At 45.4% G+C, this 25,759-nt stretch overlaps 1 protein-coding gene across 1 annotated transcript in view; it reads right to left on the bottom strand.

Moving 5' to 3' along the window:
• Positions 1-25,759, bottom strand: part of SNRK (SNF related kinase) — a 131,925-nt gene that overhangs the window by 77,203 nt on the left and 28,963 nt on the right. The gene's annotated exons all lie outside the window — the stretch shown is intronic.

Raw genomic sequence — 25,759 nt, forward strand, 5'->3', positions numbered from 1 at the left:
ACCCAAAGACCCCTCCATGGCCCTCAGTTTACCAATCCCTATCAACAGGATCCTTCAGCATCACTTGGAGTCTCCTCTACCTCACTCCATGGGATGGCCCAGCCTGTAGTCACCCAGACATCCCAGTCACTCTGACTGGAGTGGACAGTGCTCTGCCTTCCTGGCACAGGCCAAGCTCCTGGCATGGTCAGCTTCATCTCCCTGCAATGCTAGGTAGGTCCTCCTCAGCTGCCTGGGAGGGTCTTCTGCTCTGGCTTCAACCTCAGCTTTGTGCATCATGACAGCTCAGCCCTGTCACCCTCTGAGTCTCATCACAAAAGGACACGCCCTCTCCTCCTGCAGGGCTCTGTGGACCTGGAAGCTTCTCTGTATGATTGTTGCTAAGGGTCACTTGGTAGCCAATGACCAAGAGCCAGCCAACTCTCCCAGCGAATTTCTGGAAGGCCATCAGGGACTCACATTTTGGCAGGAGGCTGGAGAATCAATCTCAGAGCTCTGGCGGGCTTGGCAACAGAAGTGGTATGGCCTGTGTGCTGCTGCTATGATGAGTGTGACCTCTATCTGCCCTGGCCTCACTGCATTCCTCACGCCCTCATTAGTCTCTGGAAAGACTGGCCTGGGCAGTGAAAAGATCTTCCCCTTTGAAATGTAAATGGGTGCAGCCACTCTGGAAAACAGTACGGAGCTTCCTTAAAAAACTAAAAATAGACTTTCCATATGATTCAGCAATTCCACTCCTGGGCATATACCCAGAAAAGATGAAAACTCTAATTGGAAAAGACACATACACCCCAATGTTTATTGCAGCACTATTTACAATATCCAAGACATGGAAGCAACCCAAGTGTCCATCGACAGATAAATGGATAAAGAAGATGTGGTCCATGTATACAATGGAATATTACTCAGCCATAAAAAAGAACAAAATTTTGCCATTTGCAGCAACACAGATGGACCTAGAGATGATCATATTAGTCAGAGAAAGACGAATATCATATGATATCACTTACACGTGGAATCTAAAAAATAATACAAATGAACCCATTTACAAAACAGAAACAGACTCACAGACATAGAAAACAAACTTACGGTTACCAAAGGGGAAAGGGGATGGGGAAGGAATAAATTAGGAGTTTGGGATTAACAGATACACCCTACTATATATAAAATAGATAAGCAACAAGGATTTACTGTATAACACAGAGAACAATATTCAATATCTTATAATAACCTATAATGGAAAATAATCTGAAAAATATATATAGATATAACTGAATCACTTTTCTGTACACCAGAAACACAATATTGTAAATCACCTATACTTCTATTAAAAAAAAAAAAATCTTCTCCTTTAACTTCCAACTCCCAAGGCCACACAGAAAGAGAAGGCCCCAGAAGTGACTGGGGTAAATTAAGACAGGAAGTTGGATGCGAGACAGCCTGAACTATGACCTATGTCTTATTTCTTCAGCCACCATCTAATGACTGCTTGATCTGAGCCAAACCCTGCAGCAGGCATTGGAGACGCAGAGGCGAATACGACACAGAACCTCTTCTCCTGGAGGCTGCCTTTACTCGGAGATGGGAAACACATCAGCAGTATAAGTGCTGGAAGGGCCTCAGAGCATGCCTCTGCCAGATGCATAAAGGGAGGCGTGGTTACCTCTGCATGGGGAGGGCAGGGGGTGGTTGATAAAGCTTGATGGTAGAAGTAATATGGGAGCTATGGCTTGAAGGAGGGTTGTTTGGCTGGTAGGCAGCTTGAGGGCATGTTTGGGCAGGAGATGAGAACATTCCAGGCAGGGAGAAGAGCAGATGCCAATGCTTGGAGGTGTGAAGTGGGCACAAAGTTTAGGGAGTTGTAAGTCATTAGCTTTGGTTGGAATCCCCAGTTTGAATGAATTTTGGCAAAAAAAAATGAAAGTTGCTCAGATAGGGCTGGGACACGGCTGAGACTTTGGTTTCATTCTCTAGACTGATGCTGTCTGCTATGCAGCCACTAACCATACGTGGCAACTTCAGTTTCAGTTGGTTGAAATAAAATACAAGTAAAAATTCAATTCCTCAGACACACTCCCCACATTTCACTCCCCCGCTCAGTCGCCACGTGTGGTTAGGGGTTACCATACTGGACAATGTAGATACAGAACATCTCCTGCATCACAGAAAGTTCTACTGAACAGTGCTGTTCTAGGCTGCGGGAAGCACAGGAGGGTATTTAAGCAAGCAAATGACATCATCGTATTTTACGGAGCCCTCCCTGTGGCCACTTGGGGATGGATAAGAAGGAAGCATAACATGGGACTTCCCTGGCGGTCCAGTGGTTAGGACTCCACACTTCCACTGCAGGAGGCACAGGCTCGATCCCCGGTTGGGGAACTAAGATCCTGCGTGCCACATGGGGCACCCCTACCCAATAAAAGGGAGCATGACAGAAGGCTCGAGGTGACTTAGAAGACTACTGCAACAGTCTAGTCAAGAGGCTGCTGTCGCACCAGAGGAACTGTCCCTTTTGCCCGGAACTTGCTATTATCCAAAGCTGAGCAGGGAATTATTCAGACTGACTAATGTTTCGCCTCAGCCCTCACACCCCAGCTTCAGAGACGGGAGTCCCAGACGATCATAAACTAGCCAATCTGGGCAGCTGGCCCAGTGGAAGTGGATCTCATTTTGTCTCCAGTAGGTCCTGGGGCTTGTTATGTAAACCTAGGGTGTGTCCACAAGACACAAGGAGCCTCAAATTTAGGAGTCACACGCCCACAACGCTTCTCACTCACTCACACCAAGTGGATGGAGAAGACTTGAGTTTTGCCACCATGAAAGAAGTCAGGTCAGCTGTTCAACCGAATCCCTTTAACACCAAAGCAGCCAGAAGTTGGGAGGTTAAGAAGTTAGGAATAGGAAATTCCCTGGCGGTTAGGACACTGGGCTTCCACTGCCGAGGGCACGGGTTCAAACCCTGGTCAGGGAATTAAGATCCTACAAGCCACGCGGCGCAGCCAAAGGAGAAAAAAAAAAAAAAAAAAAAAAAGAAGGCAAAAATAGCCTATGAACCCTGATAAACACACAAGGAGCTCTGTTCAGTCTCCCTAAGCTGTTTGCAGTTGCCAAGGTGGGCGTGGGAATGTGGACCCAGCCCTGCTCTGAGTATAATTAATGACAACGTGCCCCCTGTACCACTGACTCAGATGGAGCACCTGACGAGAGATTCGGCTGGAGGCTTCTGTGTTCTGAGGGCGTGGATGCGCCCGCATGAGCTGCACTGGAGTGTGTGAACATCACCCTCCCGCTCCTGGCTGAGTCAGAGGCAGATCTGGAGTCAGAAGCCCTGGTCCAGGGCCTACCCTTGCCAATCAGCTCAAAACAGGCTTGTTAAAAATGCTCCTCCCACAGACCCACAGCCCTCACTAGAAGCCAGGTCCTGTCCTAAAGCCCCAGAGGTATTAATTCATTTAATCCTCAAACCAAATCATGAAGCCGGTGCTATTATTATCCGTTCTTGACAGATCGGGAAACCAAGGCACAGAAGTTAAGCCGCTTGCCCCAGCTCACGTAGCTACCGGTATTCAACCCAGCCCCTGGCTCCTACGCCTGCACACTAGGCACTACTGAGACAGTGTGGACCAAAGCGACACAGAACCCGCCAACACCAGATGAGTGCAAGGTGCTTGTCATTAGAGCTCAGATTGCCTTGATGACGGTGATCCTGCAGGGGTCCATGAGCTCCTTTGAGGAGGGGCTGGCACAAGTACCCCAAGCCCACGCCAAGTCCACATGCCTTGTTACTACCCCAACAAGGAGATCTTGCTGCGCCCCTACCTGGACGCCTCCACGATAAGACGCCCATCCTGGCGCCTCCCATTTCCTCCCAGGCAGTATCACAAGCAACCACGGCACCTCCCGGGCGAGAAACACCTCTTTGAGAAGCAGTCGTAGCGCATGGGATGCTGGTACGGAGATGGCAATGCACACCTGCAAGCCTTCCCGCCCAGCCCAGCGCTGCCTGCCCTTGCCCCTCCCACACAGTTCCCACTGCAGCCAGCTAGGCCCGCCCCTGTTTCCTCACCGCGGCAGTGGTGGGCCAGCACGGGCGTGGCTGAGAACGGCTTCGATTCCTGAACACACCCGGGGGCAACTGCTTCAGAGGACCAAGTTCACCTGAAAGACATCACCAACCAAACTCTAGCCCTGGGGTCAAGGTAGTGATTTGAGAGTGCAGTATCTGCAGATCTTATCTGTTTCTGTTTTCCTGTTGGGTGAAACCAGCAACATGAGTAGGAATTTACATGTAAGAAAAATCCTGGAGTATCTTTGGCTTCAGGTCAAGCTTGATCCAGGAGCTAAAAGAGGGTCATTAGAATTTGTTTTCTCTTGGTCTCTCATCTCTGCCATCCATTTGTGGCTCCATTCTTGACCTCCGTGTTGTGGCTCTCTCCATATTGAAGCCTAGATGTCTGCAGAATGACTAACTTCAGGGTTTCACTCAGTGGAAAAGACTTAACACTCTTCCAGTGGCTTCTACAAAAATTCCCAAGGTTCACTCTGATTCGACTGGCTTAGGATGTGTGCCTGCCCTCGAACCAATCATTGTTGCCAGGTGGGAGTGGGGATGAGCTCTACTCCTGGAGAATGAAGACAGGACAGATCCTCAAACAAAAATCAGAGGTCCTACTAGACAAAGGGGAACAGATGCTGAGTATTCAAACCACAGATGGATGTCTAGCACAGGTAGATGAAGAAATTATCCTCAATGAAATCTGGAGCAGTGAAGTGAGGCCTGAAGGGCCACACAGCAAGAAAGCAGCAGAGTGGGAGGTTTTTAAACCCAGTCCTTCCATCTTTAAAATCCACTCTGTACAAGTGACATCACCAACCCTGGGTGTCTCAATTGTGGCTAAAATGTCAGTGGGAGATTCAGAGGTTTTGCCATGTTGTGTACATTTAGAGATTGTCCTTGCGGATCCTTTTTAATTTATGGCAAAGTCTTTCTTTCCTATGCATTTTTCCACCTCTTTAGCCCTGGTCTTGCCTCTGCTGGGTTACAGCAGCAGCCTTCTGGCTCTCACCTTGTCTCTAGCTCTAAGACCCTTCCTACCCGCTGCAGGGAACAATCTTTCCCCACCCAGAGCTCTTCAACACAGCACACCCCTCGGGAGCAGCCCTGCCAGCCTCAGCAGGCCTTTCCCCTGCCACATCCTCCTCACCCTCTGCTTCCAGCCCAGGAAGATGCCGACTTCCCCCATTCCACGGCATCTTTACCCGAGGCTGCACCTCAACTGAATTACCCCTTTAAGAATAAGGAACCAGGGCTTCCCTGGTGGCGCAGTGGTTGAGAGTCTGCCTGCCGATGCAGGGGACGCGGGTTCGTGCCCCGGTCCGGGAAGATCCCACATGCTGTGGAGCGGCTGGGCCCGTGAGCCATGGCCGCTGAGCCTGCGAAAGTGGGGAGATAGGATTCTTACCATTTCCCAAACTGCTCCAGGCTGTACAGCATCCAGCCTTCGGCAGTGTCCTCTGCCCACAGCATTCCTCCACCACCCGCTCCCTGGGCTGACTTGGACTGTTCCTTCACATCACAGCTTGGATCTCACCTCCCCCTTTTAGGAGCATCTCAGTTTCCTTGTGGGGAATCCACCATAGTATGTGGTCTTTGTAGGACAGTAACTCCAGTGGAGCCCCACCTCCCACAAATGTGAGAGGCTGATTCCGTCCTGTGATCATCTCCACATGGCCAGGGACAGATGTGTGACCTACCTAGGCTTGGCTACTGCCACGCTTTCTTCTGGAACACAGCAGATGGAAGACATGGTTGGAGGTTTTTTATCCTATCAGCACTGACCACAGTCTTCTGCTCTTAGACCCTCCTTATATAGTTCCTTCTTCTTAGCCCCTCCAGCTTGAGCTGCCGTCTTTCCTACCTGTTTCCAAGCTGGTTCTATAAACTTCTTGTAATTCTGTGGCTCATTCTCCTTTCAATAAATTCAGCTTTGCTGCTGTGAGACAAAATCTGTTGCAGGCAATCAAACGTCCTTGACTGACACACTTTATTTCTTTCCATCTCTCTTCACTGTGTCCCCCATGCTCCTTCCAGCCCCTGGCACAGAGGAGGCACCAAAGAGCTGTGGCATGAACAGCTTATGAACTGGTCCCTGTGGACCACATCCCTTTCTCCAGGCCTCCAACAGCTGCCATCCCTATCTCACACCACAGCAAGGCCAACTCGGTCACATGGCAGCACCTGGGTCCCCTACCTCTCTGTCCCATGCCTGCTGCTCAGTGAGGACCTTGCCCTCCTCCCAAACAGTGCTTCATCCCATTCAGAGGTAGAAGCTGCCTTCCTTTTAGATCAGTTCCCATAAGGCCAGTGCCTTTCTGCTCGGCTGACTATCCTGTTTCTCAAATTCTCCTTCCTCGTCATTTATCAATAATTTAAAAGCATGTTGGGTGCCGTCCACATTGGATGGCTCTACAATCATCTCAGTGTCCTGTAGTTCAGTAACAAATGGTCAAGGTCCCATGTTTTTTCACTCTATTCTGATTTGGGATTTAGTTACTCTTAGTAAACAGCCAAATTCCAGCAGAAAATATGAAATTTTATCTAGCTACAGATAGAAATTCACCTGGCATATGGATTTCATTCTAGGACCGACAAAACTTCTGAATTTTCGGAACCAATCTTCCAAAATGAGATCCAGAGGGGCAGAGTCAAGATGGCAGTGTAGGAAGACACAGAGTTCGCATCTCCCCACAACTAGGGTAGCTGACGGAAGCTGGTGGGGGACCTTGACACCCAAGGAGATGGGGGGAGCCCCCAAGCCACCGGGTAGGATGTTGCGGGGACTGAGGGGGGAGAAGTGGAGGCCGGACAGGACCAGTGCCCCTGAGGGGTGGCTGGGAGGGGGAGGGGTTCCCACACCTGGGGGAACCCTTGGGGTCTCGTATCAGGGGGAATCACGCCTAGCGTTTACCCTGCCCATTCGGCCCGGGAAGGCTGCCTGGCTCTCCAGCAGAGTCCTACACCCTCAGAGACACCCTCTGGGCCGCGTGGGTCCTGGGAGTGTAGGAGGGAGGCCAGGGGAGAACAGGAGAGGCAGGTGGGAGGAACAGCAGAGGCGCAGAGGGTGTTTGCCCCACCCACTTGGGCCCAGGAAGCCTGCTGGGCTTCCGCGCTGGGTCCCCCACCCTCCGGGACCAGAGGCATGCCTGGGCCCCTTCTGTTGAGCCTAAGCCCCACCTCCCACGCCCCCTAGGGCCTTTTCCTGTCCTGTGGGTCCTAAGCATAGGCCCTGCCCACTGCCTAAACCCCGCCCCTGCCTAGGCCCCGCCCCCCACAGCCAAGGCCTTTTCCGCCGTTTTTTTTTTTCTCATCTTTTTTACTACTCTGATTCTGGTTTACCTTCCGGTTGTTATTTCATCTGTATTTTCATTTTTATATTCTTTCTAACATATCTGTCAGTTTCCTAGTCTAATTTTATTTTTTACTCTTTGTTATTGTTCTGCTCTTTTTCTTCTTTTTTCTTTTTTTGCCACCCCGTGCAGCTTGCATGAGCTTGGTTCAACGAGCCAGAGATCAGGCCAAAGCTCCTGCAGTGGGAGCTCAAAGTCTGAACCACCAGACTAACAGAGAACCTCAGACCCCAGGGAATATTCATCAGAGTGAGGTCTCCCGGAGGTCCTCATCTCAGCACCAAGACCCAGCTCTACCCAATAGCCTACAAACTCCACTGCTGGAAACCTCAGGCCAAACAACCAGTAAGACAATCCAACCCATCAAGAAAAAAAAAAATTGAGACAGCAAAACAATATGTCACAGATGAAGGAGCAAGGTAAAAACCTACAAGGCCAAACAAATGAATAGGAAGTAGACAATCTACATCAAAAGGAATTTAGGGTAATAATAGTAAAGATGATCCAGAATCTTGGAAATAGAATGGAGGCACAGACTGAGAAAATACAAGAAATGTTTAACAAAGATCTAGAATAACTAAAGAACAAACAAACAGAGATAAACAACACAATAACTGAAATGCAAAATATACAAGAAGGAATCAGTAACAGAATAACTGAGGCAGAAGAACGAATAAGTGAGCTGGAAGACAGAATGGTGGAAATAACTGACGAGGAGCAGAATAAGGAAAAAAGAATGAAAAGAATTGAAGACAATCTCAGAGATCTCTGGGACAATATTAAGCACACCAACATTTAAATTATAGGGGTCCCAGAAGAAAAGAAAAAGAAAGGGTCTGAGAAAATATTTGAAGAGAGTATAGTGGAAAACTTCCCTAACATGGGAAAGGAAATAGTTACCCAAGTCCAGGAAATGCAAAGAGTCCCATACAGGATAAACCATAGGAGAGACACACCATGACACATATTAATCAAACTAACAAAAATTAAATTCAAAGAAAAAATATTAAAAGCAGCAAGCAAAAAGCAACAAATAACATACAAAGGAATCTCCATAAGGTTATCAGCTGATTTTTCAGCAGAAACTCTGCAGGCCAGAAAGGAGTGGCAGGATATACTTAAAGCGATGAAAGAGAAGAACCTACAACCAAGATTACTCTACCCAGCAAGGATCTCATTCAGATTTGATGGAGAAATCAAAAGCTTTTCAGACAAGTAAAAGCTAAGAGAAATCAGAACCACCAAACCAGCTTTACAACAAATGCTAAAGGAACTTTTCTAGGCAGGAAACACAAGAGAAGAAACAGACGCACAAAAACAAACCCAAAACAATTATGAAAATGGTAATAGGAACATACATATCAATAATAACCTTGAATGTAAATGGATTAAATGCCCCAACCAAAAGACACAGACTGGCTGAATGGATACAAAAACAAGACCCATATACACGCTGTCTACAAGACACCCACTTCAGACCTAGGGACACATACAGACTGAAAGTGAAGGGATGGAAAAACATTCCATGCATATGGAAATCAAAAGAAACCTGGAGGAGCAATACTCGTATCAGATAAAATAGACTTTAAAATAAAGACTGTTTCAAGACACAAGGAAGGACACTACATAATGATCAAGGGATTAATCCACGAAGATATAACAATTATAAATGTTTATGCATCCAACATAGGAGCACCTCAATACATAAGGCAAATGCTAATGACCGTGAAAGGGGAAATCGACAGTAACACAATAATAGTAGGGGATTTTAACACCCCACTTTCACCAATGGACAGATCATCCAAACAGAAAATAAATAAGGAAACACAAGCTTTAAATGACACAATAGACCAGACAGATTTAATTGATATTTATAGAACATTCCACCCAAAAGTGGCAGATACACATTCTTCTCTAATGCATATGGAACATTCTCGAGGATAGATCACATCTTGTGTCACACATCAAGCCTCGGAATATTTAAGAAAATTGAAATCATATCAAGCATCTTTTCTCACCACAACACTATGAGATTGGAAATCAATTACAGGAAAAAAAAATGTAAAAAAACCCAAATACATGGAGGCTAAACAGTGCGCTACTAAAACACCAAGAGATCACTGAAGAAATTTTTAAAAATACATAGTAACAAATGACAACGAAAACACGATGAGCCCAAACCTATGGGATGCAGCAAAAGCAGTTCTAAGAGCGAAGTTTATAGCAATTCAATCTCACCTCAAAAAATAAGAAAAATCTCAAATAAACAATCTAACCCTATACCTAAAGCAACTAGAGAAAGAAGAATGAAGAAAACCCAAAGTCAGGAGACGGAAAGAAATCATAAAGATCAGAGCAGAAATAAATGAAATAGAAACAAAGAAAACAATAGCAAAGATCAATAAAACGAAAAGTTGGTTCTTTGAGAAGATAAACATAATTGATAAACCCTTAGCCAAACTCATCAAGAAAAAAAGGGAGAGGACACAAATCAATAAAATTAGAAATGAAAAAGGAGAAATCACAACTGATACCACAGAAATACAAAGGATTATAAGAGACTACTACAAACAACTATATGCCAATAAAATGGACAACCACGAAGAAATGGACAAATTCTTGGAAAGGTACAATTTTCCAAGACTGAACCAGGAAGAAATAGAAAATATAAACAGACATATCGCAAGTAATGAAATTGAGATCATAATTAAAAATCGTCCAACAAACAAAAGCCCAGGACCAGGTGGCTTCAAAGGCGAATTCTACCAAACATTTAGAGAAGAGCTAACACTGATCCTTCTCAAACTCTTCCAAAAAATTGCAGAGGGAGGAACACTTCCAAATTCGTTCTATGAAGCCACCATCACCCTGATACCAAAACCAGAAAAAGATATCACAAAAAAAGAGAATTATATATCAATATCACTGATGAACATAGATGCAAAAATCCTGAACAAAATACTAGCAAACAGAATCCAACAACATATTAAAAGGATCATACACCATGATCAAGTGGGATTTATCCCAGGTACGCAAGGATTCTTCAATATACGCAAATCAATCAATGTGATACACCATGTTAACAAATTAAGGAATAAAAACCATATGATCATCTCAATAGATGCAGAAAAAGCTTTTGACAAAATTCAACACCCATTTATGATAAAAACTCTCCAGAAAATGGGCATAGAGGGGACCTACCTCAACATAATAAAGGCCATTTATGACAAACCCGCAGCAAACATCATACTCAATGGTGAAAAACTGAAAGCGTTTCCACTAAGATCAGGAACAACACAAGGATGTTCACTCTCACCACTCTTATTCAACATAGTTTTGGAAGTCCTAGCCATGGCAATCAGAGAAGAAAAAGTAATAAAAGGAATACAAATTGGAAAAGAAGAAGTAAAATTGTCACTGTTTGCAGATGACATGATACTATACATAGAAAATCCTAAAGATGTCACCAGAAAACTATTAGAACTAATCAATGAATGTGGTAAGGTTGCAGGATACAAAATTAATGCACAGAAATCTCTGGCATTCCTATACACTAACAACGAAAAATCAGACAGAAATATTAAGGAAACAATTCCATTTACCATCGCAACAAAAAGAATAAAATACCTAGGAATAAACCTACCTAAGGAGGCAAAAGACTTGTACTCAGAAAACTATAAAACACTGACGAAAGAAATCACAGATGACACAAACAGATGAAGAAATATACCATGTTTTTGGATTGGAAGAATCAATATTGTGAAAATGACTATACCACCCAAACCAATCTACAGATTCAATGCAATCCCTATCAAACTACTAATGGTATTCTTCACAGAATTAGAACAAAAATTTTACAGTTTTATGGAAACACAAAGACCTCGAATAGCCAAAGCAATCTTGAGAAATAAAAATGGAGCTGGAGGAATCAGGCTTCCCAACTTCAAACTACACTACAAAGCTACAGTAATCAAGACAGTATGGTACTGGCACAAAAACAGAAATATAGAGCAATGGTACAGGATAGAAAGCCCAGAGATAAACCCATGCACATACGGTCACCTAATTTATGACAAAGGAGGCAAGAACATACAATGGAGAAAAGACAGCCTCTTCAATAAGCGGTGCTGGGAAAACTGGACAGCTACATGTAAAAGAATGAAATCAGAACACTACCTAACACCATACACAAAAATAAACTCCAAATGGATTAAACACCTAAATGTAAGACCAGACACTGTAAGACTCTTAGAGAAAAATATAGGAAAAACATTCTTTGACATAAACCACAGCAAGATCTTTTTTGACCCACCTCCTAGAGTAATGAAAATAAAAACAAAAATAAACAAATGGGACCTAATGAAACTTAAAAGCTTTTGCACAGCAAAGGAAACCAAAAACAAGATGAAACGACAACCCTCAAAACAGGAGAAAATATTTGCAAATGAAACAACGGACAAAGGATTAATATCCAAAATATGTAAACAGCTCATGCAGCTCAATATCAAAAAAACAACCCAATCCAAAAATGGGCAGAAGACCTAAATAGACATTTCTCCAAGGAAGACATACAGATGGCCAAGAAGCACATGAAAAGCTGCTCAACATCACTAATTATTAGAGAAATGCAAATCAAAACTACAATGAGGTATCACCTCACACCAGTTAGAATGGGCATCATCAGAAAATCTACAAACAACAAATGCTGGAGAGGGCGTGGAGAAAAGGGAACCCTCTTGCACTGTTGGTGGGAATGTAAATTGAAACAGCCACTATGGAGAACGGTATGAAAGTTCCTTAAAAAACTAAAAATGGAATTACCATATGACCTAGCAATCCCACTACTGGGCATATACCCAGAGAAAACCATAATTCAAAAAGACACATGCACCCCAATGTTCCTGCAGCACTATTTACAATAGCCAGGTCATGGAAGCAACCTAAATGTCCATCAACAGAAGAATGGAAGACATGGCACATATATATAATGGAATAGTACTCAGCCACAAAAAGAAACGAAATTGAGTTATTTGTAGTGAGGTGGATGGACCTAGAGTCTGTCATACAGAGTGAAGTAAGTCAGAAAGAGAAAAACATATACTGTATGCTAACACATATATATGGAATCTAAAAAAATGGTTCTGATGAACCTTGTGGCATGGCAGGAATAAAGATGCAGACATAGAGACCGGACTTAAAGACACAGGGAGGGGGAAGGGTAAGCTGGGACGAAGTGAGAGAGTGGCATGGACATATATACACTACCAAATGTAAAACAGATAGCTAGTGAGAAGCAGCCACATAGCAGAGGGAGATCAGCTCAGTGCTTTACCATGACCTAGAGGGGTGGGATAGGGAGGCTCAAGAGGGAGGAGATATGGAGCTATATGTATGCATATGGCTGATTCACTTTGTTGTACAACAGAAACTAACACAGCATTGTGAAGCAATTATACTCCAATAAAGATGTATAAAAAAAATGAGATCCAGATGGTGATCAAATGCAGGACCATGGCTTCATTTGGAGGTCAAATGGATGTTTATTTTGTTTTAAATTTAAAATATTTTAATCTCAGTAATGCAAGCACATGATAATGAACTAAAGAGAACAAAAAAGCTCATGGTGAAAAGAAACAGCTGCCTATTCCAGTGCCACCCCCTCAAGGTGGTCTCTCTGACCAGCATCTGCCTAGTTTATCTCTGATGATCTCTATAGCTCTGTAATGAATCTTTTCCATGAGCAAAACTTCTCCCTGTGTCTCAGATCAGGTTCCCCCAAAGCAGAGCCTGAGATGGGATTCTGGGGCCTGTGATTTCTTGAGGGCGGATCTGAGCACAGGAGCGAGAGGTGCAGGATGAGTTGCTGAGGGGGAAGGGGCTGAGCAAAGATGGGGTCTCTGCTGGAGTTGGCTTCCACCCGATCCCACGGGGAGCTCTAGAGCATGAGCTGCATCACAGAGTTGATCCCCCATCAAGGCAAAAGAACTCCAGTCAGTCATGGGCTGCGGGCTGCCCTGGGTGGTGGAGGAGGGTGCATAACCTCCCCTGCAAGTTGGCTCTGGGGAAGGGGTCAGCGGTCAGAAACCCTCAGCAGGCGTGGGGATGGGGCTCTGGCACTGTGGAGGGGTCTGGGCGAGGAACCAGCAGTATCCACTCCACCCTCTTTGGGTGACTGCTTTGGAATATATTCCAAGTAGTGGGACCATTAGAAAAAATGGTGGAACAGGCATGTAACTCTTAAAACCTGTTTCATGGTGCAGGAAATACAGGCATTAGCCCAGTCATTGCTACTTTCTCGTGAAGTCATCTATCAAACATGACAGCCAACTGAGGCAGGCTACTCAGCTGATGGAGTGGAATACTGTGTGTGGGGGGGTTGGGTAGGATAAGAGAGACGTCTCGCAGGCCTGGCAAGCCAAGAGTTTCTTGCAGAGGACTGCAGAGAGGGGAGGGGATGGGAGAACAGGCAGCAAGGGGGGAAGCCACTGGTGGAGTGAACAGGGCAGTGAGAGAGCCTGGGGGTGTCTTCACGCTCGCTAAGAAACCAATATTATACCTGTACATTGTTCCTGGGTTTCCTTTATCAAATACCTTCATTGCTCTTTAAAAAAATTCAGAAAGATGCAATACAGAAAGACACCCTCTTCAGTTCCCCACCATAAGCCCATCTGCCGCCAGTAACCACTGTTAATAGTTTGGTCATAATAACTGTTCTTTTCTTTTTCTCAGCTTTTTAAAAAAAATTTTATTGAAATATAGTTGATTTACAGTGTTGTGTTAGTTTCAGGTGTACAGCAAAGTGATTCAGTTAAATATATATATATTTCAGTTAAATATATTTTTTTAGATTATTTTCCATTAGAGGTTACTACAAGATATTGAATATAGTTTCCCTGTGCTATACAGTAGGCCCCTGTTGGTTATCTATTTTATATATAGTAGTGTGTATATTTTAATCCCAAACTCCTAATTTATCCCCCCTTCCCCCTTTCCCCTTTGGTAACCAGAAGTTTGTTTTCTATGCTTGTGAGTCTATATCTGCTTCGTAAATAAGTTCATTTGTATCTTTTTTTAAGATTCTACACATAAGCCACATCATATGATATTAGTCTTTCTCTGTCTGACTTACTTCACTTAGTGTGATCATCTCTAGGTCCATCCATGTTGCTGCAAAGTGCTCAGCTTTTTGACGGAGATAAGTTGCTCCTCCTCCCCCACCTAGTTTACAGGTGTTTTTCCAGCTTCCAGATTCCATGGAGGGCAAATAAGAACAGAGATAAAGGATGCAAGTCCCAAGCAGAGCATCGCTACTAGGCAACGGGGCCCCTGGAGGACTCTGCTCCAGCCTCATGAGACAGACCCGGTCCTCACGGCCACTGTCAGGGGACCAAACAGGGGTTTGGGCTTCCGTTCAGCTTCTACGCCTCTCACGGTCCACCTCCACACCCATTTTCAGAGCAGAGACGCAGGTTTTCTAAAGCTTCTCACCCACTCCTTTCTCTGCCGTGGGTCATCAAAGATGCACCGAGACCATTTCCCCCGTTTCCACTTCTCAAAATGCAGTGTCAGAGATGTTGCTCTGTTTTCCTTCAAACTGAAATAATTTACCAACTTGTTTAATCCCAGAGAGCCAGAAAGGAAACCACTGTTTACCCCGAGTCCAAATAACAAGGAAGCTCAAATAGCCAGATGATGTTCTCACGTCACTTCTCTAGAGACAGATACAATGGAAACAGTTTAAGGGGGGATTGAGTCCCCAGAGCAACTCCCAGAACAAACCGCAGCCTCGTATCTAGTTCCTGAAGCTCGTTTATCTACAGGACCATTCGAGACAATCACATAATAAGAACAGCTTCCAGGCACTGTCAGGCTCTGGCCCAATGAGTCCACGACACTTCTGTTTTACACAGGCAGACTTTGTTTAGTAGATCCATCCAGTTGTTGAATTCACTGGACACCTACTGTATGTCTGGCTGAGTGCTAAGCTCTCTGCGGCATTCCACGAAAGTAAAAGAGTCCAGCTGTTGGCTTTGGGAACACACTCTACAGCAGGTTGAAACAGCAGCACAGGAAACCGTGGTGCAGGGCAATGTAGGTGCAAGAGCTGGAACAGAAGGTCAAAGTGTTGGAGGAGTTACAGGCAGGCGTGACAGCTTCTCTGTGGGGTTATATGGGGGGCGGGCTTCTTGGAGGAGGAAGGGGGATTTGTATTGAACTCTAAGAATGGATAATAATTTGGCAGGTGGATATGGAGAGTGAGTGGGACAGTGGGGGATGGATATTCTAGGTGGGAGGAATCAGCAGGAAAGATGCATGGGCCTAAATTGTGGTAAATAGGCAGCATGGTAGAATCTCACCCACACAATGCTGAACGAGGGAAGCCAGCTGCTGAAGATGATCCACTGCAGGATTTCATTTTATAAAGTTTTAAAAAAGGCAAACTGAACTGTGGTGATTGGAGGCTCAGATTTAGTGGTAAAAGGATAAAGAAAAGCAAGGAAGTTTTTACCATAATGACCAGCAGTTAACTCTTCTTAGGAGGGGAGGGAGCATTGTGACCTGCCTGTTGAACTAGTTGGTGATTATACAGGTGTTTATCCTACAACGATTTACTAAGCTCTGCAGGTCTGTTCCATGCACGTTTACAGTTTTGTGCTGTATTTTATAGAGGCCCACAGCAACCTCTTCCATCCGGGCTCTGCCAAAGGCGAACCGGTTCATGTGTCCTCCATCTCTTTGAAGGGGTTTGTCAGTGTTGGAATTTAGTTTACCGGGTTTGCTTGTGACCTTAGCTCTCCGGTGGGCTCAAGAAAATGTGATTTTGTAGATTATCTGTCTTTTCACATTGCTAGGGTAGGAGTGATGTTCTTTTGTTGCTTTCCACATCCCAAGTGGGATTTTTATGTTCTATCTCATAATAAAAATTGGTTTGGAAAAAAAGCAGTAAGACCAGACAGGAGAGTGTCTGAAGGACTGTCAGGGAAGTGAGGTTGAGGGCTGGGCTGGAAGGAGGAGGGCTTGGGATGCCAGGCTGCAGAATGTGCTTGAGTCTGGAAGGCAGTGGGGAGCAGACTGTCAACAGGAGAGGAGAGAGGCCGCAGCACAGAGCCACCCACAGGGGACAAGGCGAGAGTCCAGCTAAGCTACACAAAGGCCTGGCTAGTAGAGGACAAGGGAAATGGGAAGGAAAGGGAGAGATGTGAGCGGCATTTGTGGCTGATGGACAGGAAGGGGTAAGGGCCTCAATGATAAGAGTGTACGAGCATCCTGAGAAGGGGTGGTGTGGGGAGCTGGCCAAGATATTGTCCATCAAGAGGTGATGGTTGGGGTGACATTGATACCATATTTGGTGCCAGAATAAGGACATCTGCAGACAGTTGGGTTTTTTTGTTTTTTCGTTTTGCATTACGCAGGCCTCTCACTGTTGTGGCCTCTCCCGTTGCGGAGCACAGGCTCCGGACGCGCAGGCTCAGCGGCCATGGCTCACGGGCCCAGCTGCTCTGCAGCATGTGGAATCTTCCCGGACCGGGGCACAAACCTGTGTCCCCTGCATCGGCAGGCGGACCCTCAACCACTGCGCCACCAGGGAAGCCCCTGCAGACAGTTTTAAATGCAAAAAGTATTAGAACTTCTCAGAGCTGCCAGGGATTAATTAAGGAAGCATGGGAGAGGACTTCTCTGGTGGTTCAGTAGTAAATAATCTGCCTTCCGATGCAGGGGATGCAAGTTCGATCCTTGATCGGGGAACTAAGATCCCACATGCCGCGGGGCAACTAAGCCCACGAGCCACAACTACTGAGCTCTCGTGCCTCAACGAGAGAGCCCGTGAGCCGCAAACTACAGAACCCACACGCTCTGGAGCCTGCACGCCACAACTAGAGAGAAGCCCGCACGCCACAACAAAGAGCCCGTGCACTGCACCAACAGATCTTGCATGCCTCAACAAAGATCCCGGGTACTGAAACTAAGACCCGACACAGCCAAAAAATAAAAAAATAAAGATAAATAAATAAATATTGAAAAAAGGGAAGCACAGAAGGGCTCGGTGACACCTAGTAGGTAGTGTTCTTTCTGGAAGGTGAGAAGCTTGCCCCGCACTCAGGACTTTTGTATAATTAGTTTGTTCCCGGCATTCATATTTAATGTCCTTTCTTCTACTTTGCAATCGATTAACATCATCGAGTTGCCTCTCATACCCACCATCTGTTAGTAGCTATCGTTCCCTTCATCCATCATCTCTTTATGGCCCTGGTGATGCCCGTGAGTTTTGGTGCCTGGAGTCCCAAGGATGCTTAGCTTGGTGTCAAGTCATCGATACATGTTATATTCTGCCAGACCTCACTGCTGGTGGAGTACAAACTGAAAGGATTAGCATTTACATTTGAAATTCAACTTTGGAATCTGGAAGAACAGCCCTGAGTTACTGTCACAGACCACTGTAGATTCTGCGACTTTGAGCGGCACCTTGACCCCAATCCTAATGCCACCAGGGAAGTCCTCACTGTAATTTTTTATATTTGATTTCTTTGAACATTTATTGCCCTAAAACTTATACTCAAAACTCAGCCAAGGGCTTCCCTGGTGGCACAGTGGTTAAGAATCCACCTGCCAATGTAGGGGACATGGGTTCAAGCCCTGGTCCGGGAAGATCCCACACGCCACGGAGCAACTAAGCCGGTGTGCCACGACTACTGAGGCTGCGCTCTACAGCCCGTGAGCCACAGCTACTGAAGCCCGTGCGCCTAGAGCCCGTGCTCCACAATAAGAGAAGCCACCGCAATGAGAAGCCCACGCACCGCAACGAAGAGTAGCCCCCGCTCGCCACAACTAGAGAAAGCCTGCGCGCAGCAACGAAGACCCAACGCAGCCAAAAATAAATAAATAAATTTCTTTAAAAAAACCAACTCAGCCAAAACGCTGGGGGAAGTTCCATTTTGTTCCTAGAACTACACTGAATTAAATTCTTCAAAAAATAAATATCTGTTTATTGGGTGGGGCGGGGGGTGTTCTTTGTTCTCTAATTGTCTGGGTTTCATTTGCATAGCTTGCTCCACTGCCCCTTGAGAGAACACTGAAGAACACAACTTGTGCTGCTCTGAGAGCTCCTTGAGACCGGGATGGAAGATGATTCCACCTCCTTTAGTGGATCTCAGGGAGGTCAAAGCAAGTTACATATTAAGATGAAACAGATCACTTCAGAGATATGTGTCACTAGGGTAGAGGCATGAAAGAAAAAAAACATGATGTGCGTATGGATTTGTTAGTAAAGTTCTAATACTTAGGGCCAGCAATGCCTTAGTCTGTTTTCCTCAACTCCCAGACGGATACTAGGGAACGGGACAGGGTCCCAGAAGCTCTGGACATACAACTTCTCTGTATGTTTTCTTTCCATCTTCCTTTTCAGCACAGTGATTATGGCCTTTTCATGAAACAAAGGAGCTATTCTCAAGTCTCCAGTGGCATTTCAAATGAACTGAAAATGAGGAGTTCTCGTTTCTTGTGTTTCCCATTGAAACGGGCAGTGCTTACTTTACCACGTTCTTTGCTTTTCCTTCACTTGTCTTACTTACTATTGTTCATTCTTTCTCTATTCAGAAGGTTGAGCAAAGCAAAGGTTTTCACATTTTTGATGGGTACGATACATACAGTCAACAGTAGAAAGAGCGCCGATCTTAAATGTTCAGCTCAGTGAGTTATTGCAAGTGTGAAAATAAACGAAGACTGTCCAAACGGGAAGAGCAAAGGCTATTTATTCCGAGCTTGCTACATAGCAAGAGAGTCGCACCATCGCTTGACTTTGGCAGAGACTCGAAGGCAGGCAGAGGAGTGGGAAAGCTTTACAGTGGAAAAAGGGAAGGCTTCAGGTGTGCCCTGGTTGGAGGTTATTGGCATGGGGGAGCTGGACTTGGGTAACTAGAAGTGGAGCATCTTACGTGGTTGGGTAGGGGAGCATATTGGATATTTGGCTTTCCTTGGTTGGTACTGAATTAGACGCAAGTGTGAGGGCGGTGGGAGGGGGCGTGGCACAAAAATAGGGAAGTTGCCAGATATTGACCAAGTCCTGACTCTGTTCTGGGCCACTTGCTTTGGAGGCTGTGGTTTGGTTCCCGGAGCTTCTTCTGTGGGTCAGAGTCCTGCTGTCATGTATGGTCTGGTCATTGTCACTGGTATATCTAGTCTCTCACGTGTGTATACATTCACGTCACCACCCTCCAGAACAAAGTGAATCTTTCTTTTTCTTTTCTTTTTAAAATAAATTTATTTATTTATTTATTTATGGTTGCATTGGGTCTTTGTTGCTGCACGCGGGCTTTCTCTAGTCACGGTCTTCGTTGCGGTGTGTGGGCTTCTCATTGCGGTGGCTTCTCTTGTTTCGGAGCACGGCCTCTAGGCGCGCTGGCTTCGGTAGTTGTGGCTCACAGGCTCTAGAGCGCAGGCTCAGTAGTTGTGGCACATGGGCTTAGTTGCTCCGTGGCACGTGGGATCTTCCCGGACCAGGGCTCGAACCCACGTCCCCTGCATTGGCAGGCGGACTCTTAACCACTGCGCCACCAAGGAAGCCCCAAAGTGAATCTTGATTGTGTGTTTGAGATGATTTATTGTTTTTGAGCACCTATAGAACCAAACATGTTAGAGGCACTTCCTATTTACAGGAGGCTCCCACTGTATCAGGGAGGTGATGGTGGAAAGTGGTCCACGTAATACGAGGACTTATGGCCAGGGAAAAAAATGTTTGCAGATGTTCATGCAAGATTCAACTTTTCTTTCCTTGTGTTTAAGTTTCTCTAATCTGAAGGAAGACGAGAACATGAAAAGAGGAGACCAAGAAGAGAGTTCTGAGTGCGGCCCTGGAATCCGGTGAAAGCAGCTGTGATAAAGTCTGGAAGTGCTGTGTGGGACACAGGAGAGGAAGAGGAGAGCAGCTGATGAAGAAGGGTGGGGTGGGAGACTTCTAAGACAGAGCCATCACAGCCACCCAACTCCTTCAGACTGCCTCTCTCTGCTTCCACAGAAATACAGTTCCTAGTGGCTGCACGGCTACCCAGGGAAGAAAAATAATTTCCCATTCTCCCTTGCAGCTAGGTGTGGTCACATGCTACCTCCTGACCAATGATATGTGAGCAGAAGGGATGTGTGGGGCATCCAGATTGCTCCATTATCGGGTAGAGACGTGCCCTCCTGCCCTTTGCTGCTGGAATGTACACGTGGTGGTGATGAGTCATCGTGGACCATTTAGATGAGAGCAACACCCCAGGGATAGTAGAGAACAAGATTGAAAGAGACTGGGTCCCTCAATCATAAACCAGCCTACCGGCCCTGACAGCTTATGTCCAGGTTGTTATGAGAGAGAGAAGTAACTTCCATCTTGTTTCAGCCACTGTTATTTGGGTCTCTCTTCCATGACATCACCTCTGTCTATGAGGCTTCCCTTTTCCATCCACCCACTATGTGCTCTGCCATCTATAACAGAATTTGGTACTTTGCCTCCCAATACTCCCCTTGGAGTGTGCCTGGAGAGAAGCCTGCCAGTCTTAACCTCAAGGCATCTACTGGGGGAAGGGGGAAGCAAAGCCTAAGGGGGAAGCAAAGCAATCACAAGGATGCCACATGTACCTTTCGGCTGTGGCTCCATAGCATCCACCAGCAAGCCAAGGTGTTACCATACCTGAACCCCAGACTTCCACACACTGGGAGCCAGGCACACTGGAGGCTTATGGTCTAAGAATGCCACGAGGTTTGGTGGTCTGCCACAGCTCAGCAGCTTTAAAGCTCAAAACAATTTGGGGGGCTCCTGAATGGAAGCATCTGTGCTAAGCATCACGTTCTGTTCCAAATCTAGTTTCTGCTCATCAGCTATGTCGACAATAATGTCGGTTTACTTCTTTTCTTTCCTCTTCTTTGCTTTTTTTTTTTTTTTTCTTTCTCTTTTTTAATCTCGCCACATCAGGATCTAGAGTCAGCTCACCCCAGGACACTGGCGGACTCCAGAAGGCCCAGCTCCCAGCATGCCTCGTGTTCACTGAACAGGTACCGCTTACTTTCCTGGCCTATCGCACAATTCAATTAACATTCATAAACCTTCCTGAGATGTTCCAGGCACAAGCCATTACCCACAACAGTTTGCTGTGTTCCACTGGGGCCCTGACACTGCTCATCGGTGGTGTTCCATAATTCCCTGCCCTGGTTTGTGGAGAGGGTGGCCAAACAGTGGCCTCTCTACCGTTTCCTCTTGCCTGGTTAATCGTTGCCAGACTTGCTGTTCTCAAGACTAGAGATCATGCCAGCTGAATCGGCTTTGTGTTTGGGGCATTTGCCTTAAATGATGCCAGATCCATTCCTGACCCTAAGTGTATGAAATATGCTTCAATAATTTTCCACTCGGTGAATTAAAATCGTGCCAGCCTGCTGCTTGAACTCCTCCTCCTCACCGTAACCTGGTTAAGATGCATTCAGGGATCTTGAAACACATGCTATATTTCTTCCCATGCTATTATATTCAGGGTCCCTCAAGGAGCTGCTACAACCTGAGTCTAGTGCCAGGACTCCACTGAAAGGGACCGAGATGGGCTGTGGACTGAATTTTAAACTCAGAGCATTTCCGACAACAGAATCTGGGCTTCTCTTCTCTCCCCTCTCTGCTTCTGCCGGATGGACAAGCGCACACCATTTGGCCACTGAGGATTCTTATTCCCAACTTCTCCCCGTGGAACTCATTCCCACACCCCTACTCTTTTATACTGTTATCCAGCAAAGTTTGGCTGAGGGCTTGCTCCATTTCCAGAGCATCGGTTCTCCAGCATTTCGGCAGGCAGTTGTGTTTTTTGACTGCATTCCAGATGGATGCTTCCGGCTTCATTGTTTACCATGGGACACACACGCAGGCTCTTATTTCCCCTCATTCTTTTTTTGGGCACCGAGTTTCTCTGTGTTTCAGTGGCTACGGAAATCTCTCCTCTAAACACATCCTGTTAAACACAAAGACCAAAAACATCCCATACTGGCGGTCTGACTTGGGGGTTTTATGCTTGTTTCTTACTGCCCAAGATGATCAGATTTTACATACGCTAAAAGCATGTGTCCTGTAATATTCTGTTGTTAGGATTAAAATGTCCTGATTTTACTCCATACCTCTGAATGGATGCCAAACTGCGATACATGTCTAGTTCTTTAAGATGCCCAAATGAGTGTGTTGAAAGCTGGTCCAGTTGCCATGATGACAACTGGCTTAACAGTGATACTCCTTGATCTCCACATGTGTTGCAGTTCCTTTGCCAAAGCCTCCTGTTCATTTTTCTTCTCTGTATGAGGTTGGGAAGCTCAACATTCCCCTTTGTCTCAGTCTGTAATGAGCCTTGGGACGGCTGATGAAGGGAATCTCCTCAAGAAGGTTTCATTTCTTTGCTTCTAGGAAAGTCCTGGAGGGTCCATTCATCCAGAGAAGACCCAGAACCCCTCAAGTGGACACTACATTCCAAGTCCAGAAGAGGGGCAGGACATTTCTCTCTCTTTCAACACTTTTCTCTCCACAGACTTCTTCAGGGATCTGCCCTTTCCAGGTGAACTGGGTTGGTCCTGGGTTCCAGGCTATCCACCCATCACGAAACTTTCCTGGCCTGCTCCCCAACCTCTGCATGTGTTCCCTGAGTCACCATGGCAGGGACCTCAGCTGCTGCAGCAGGGGGGTCATTCCCCACAGGGTGATTTTCTGGATAAACAGAGTGTTACCCCTCTGAGACCCACCTCCCCAAGCCCCACTTATTCTCAATTCAATTCAGCACACAAATGTTGAACACCTGCTCTATGCCAGATAAAACATGCAGCATGTTCTTAACTTTTGAGTCTCGCATCTTTTGAAAACCCCATGGCAGCTGTGGACCCTCTTTCTAGAAAAATGCATGTACATATAAATTTTTCTAGGCAATCTGCTGAAGCCAGACAAAAGACACTAGGTTAAGAACCTGCTGAACGAACAGAAAGTGCATGAGACTTAGACACATGAGGGCTGAGACCCAGTTGTCATTTACCAACTGCAGGACCTTGGGCGAACCCTTTCAAACTCTCCAGACCTCAGTTTGTTCCACTCTAAAATGGGACTATACAAATAACAAATGCTGGAGAGGGTGTGGAGAAAAGGGAACCCTCTTACACTGTTGGTAAGAATGCAAATTGGTGCAGCCACTATGGAAAACAGTATGGTATATCTAAAAAAAACTAAAACTAGAGTTGCCATATGATCCAGCAATCTCACTCCTGGGCATACACCCAGAAAAAACCATAATTTGAAAAGATACATGCACCCCTATGTTCATAGCAGCACTGTTTACAATAGCCAAGACATGGAAACAACCTAAATGTCCATCGACAGATGAATGGATAAAGAAGATGTGGTGTGTATATATATATATATATGTATACACACACACACACACACACACACACACAAATGGAATATTACTCAGCCATCAAAAAGAATGAAATAATGCCATTTACAGCAACATGGATGCAACTAGAGATTTATCATACTAAGTGAACTAAGTCAGAAAGAAAAAGACAAATGCTATATGATATCACTTATATGTGGAATCTAAAATATGACACAAATGAACTTATCTACGAAACAGAGACAGACTCACAGGCATAGAGAACAGACTTGTGGTTGCCAAGGGGGAGGGAGGAGGGGGATTGATGGATTGGGAGTTTAGGATTAGCAGATGCAAACTATTACATATAGGATGGATAAACAACAAGGTCCTACTGCTGGGAACTATATTCTATATTGTGATAAACCATAATGGAAAAGAATATGAAAAGTAAATTTTAAAATTTTCTAAATAAATTAAAAAAAAATAACATTTGATTGCATTTACTTCTAAAAGTAGAACACAATAGCTTGCTGTACAAAAGGTATGTCAGCAGCCCTGTGTGCCAAAGGTTTGAATAGGACAAAAGCTTGGGGAGCCAGGGAGGGATGGATGGAGGAAGAAATGAAGGCCAATGGAAAATCAAAGCCAGTAAGAATTCAACGTCAGCAGTTCCCAAACGAATAGGAGCTGGATGTGTAGCTAATGACTAGAGCAGGAACATGTTCTAGAAGGCACATGCCTGTGTAGGCCTGAGCATCCTCTTTACAGGGGCATTTCATAGGCTGTTTCTCAGGACACTGACCCCCTCCTTCCTTATTTAAAACTTTTCAAGGTATTGCATTAAACCTGTTTTTTCCCCAGACGGGTAAACAAATAACAACTTTGGCTATTTGGAGAGTTACTGAAGATATTGTGTAACATTAAAAATTAAATTATATAGAAATAGATAATAACAAGGCACATTTGTATTGGGCTTTACAGCAAAGCTTAGACTTGGGTAGACTTTCCTTCTTTTGATCCTCACAAGTCGTGCAAGACATATAAAAGATGGCTTTTATTAATCTCATTATGAAATGAAACCAAGGGTCCATGGGGTGTCCAAGACCACAGACTGTCCTGTCTCAGCTTTGTGGCTTTCTTCAAATCATCAGGCCACAGCAGGTGAGAAGGCAGAAGCTCTGAATCAATAGCTGGCCAAGGGGAAGAGGATGAGGGTTGGGATGTGGGTTCCTATGAGGTTCCATGCCAAGGGCTAGAAACACCAGGTGCAATCCGGGGCTGCTGGGGTCTTATGGTCCAAGGGGTAAGTACAAACTGAGGCTGGGCAAGGAGGGCTGAGACAGCAAGGAGGCCATGGGTGTGATCTGCAGAAACTCCTGAGGAATTCAAGAAGTCCCAATCCCATTGTGGGAGGTTTCTGGTGAAGGGACCAAGGCTCTGCTTCCATTTGCCTTTGACGATTTTGTTGACCCTTGAACTGGGACTGGTAGCCACTAGTGGCTGGGGAGAGCTTCAGACCCAGCCTCTTGGAGATTCCTTAGTCCGGTGCTCTTTCCAATTCAATAAATGGTTTGTCTAGGAAAACCAAAAATGTGTGGGTGCATTTTAACCACTTGTCTCTGGGAGCAAGATGAAAACCATGCACACAGAGAACAGACTTGTGGTGTCAAACGGGGAGGGGTTGGGGGGGGACGGAGTGGGAGGTTGGGGTCAGCAGGTGTAAGCTTTACATATAGGATGGATAAACAACAAGGCCCTACTGCAAAGCACAGAGAACTATATTCAATATCCTATGATAAACCATAATGGAAAAGGATATTAGAAAAAAATGTATATACATATATATGTATGAATAACTGAATCACTTCGCTGTACAGCAGAAATTAACACATTGTAAATCAACTATACTTCGATTAAAAAAATTAAGTAAAAAATGGGCTTCCCCGGTGGCGCAGTGGTTGAGAGTCCGCCTGCCAATTTAGGGGACA

This window comes from Neophocaena asiaeorientalis, unplaced genomic scaffold (assembly GCF_003031525.2).
Source record: "Neophocaena asiaeorientalis asiaeorientalis breed wild unplaced genomic scaffold, Neophocaena_asiaeorientalis_V1.1 scaffold265, whole genome shotgun sequence".
Classification (NCBI taxonomy): Eukaryota; Metazoa; Chordata; class Mammalia; order Artiodactyla; family Phocoenidae; genus Neophocaena; species Neophocaena asiaeorientalis.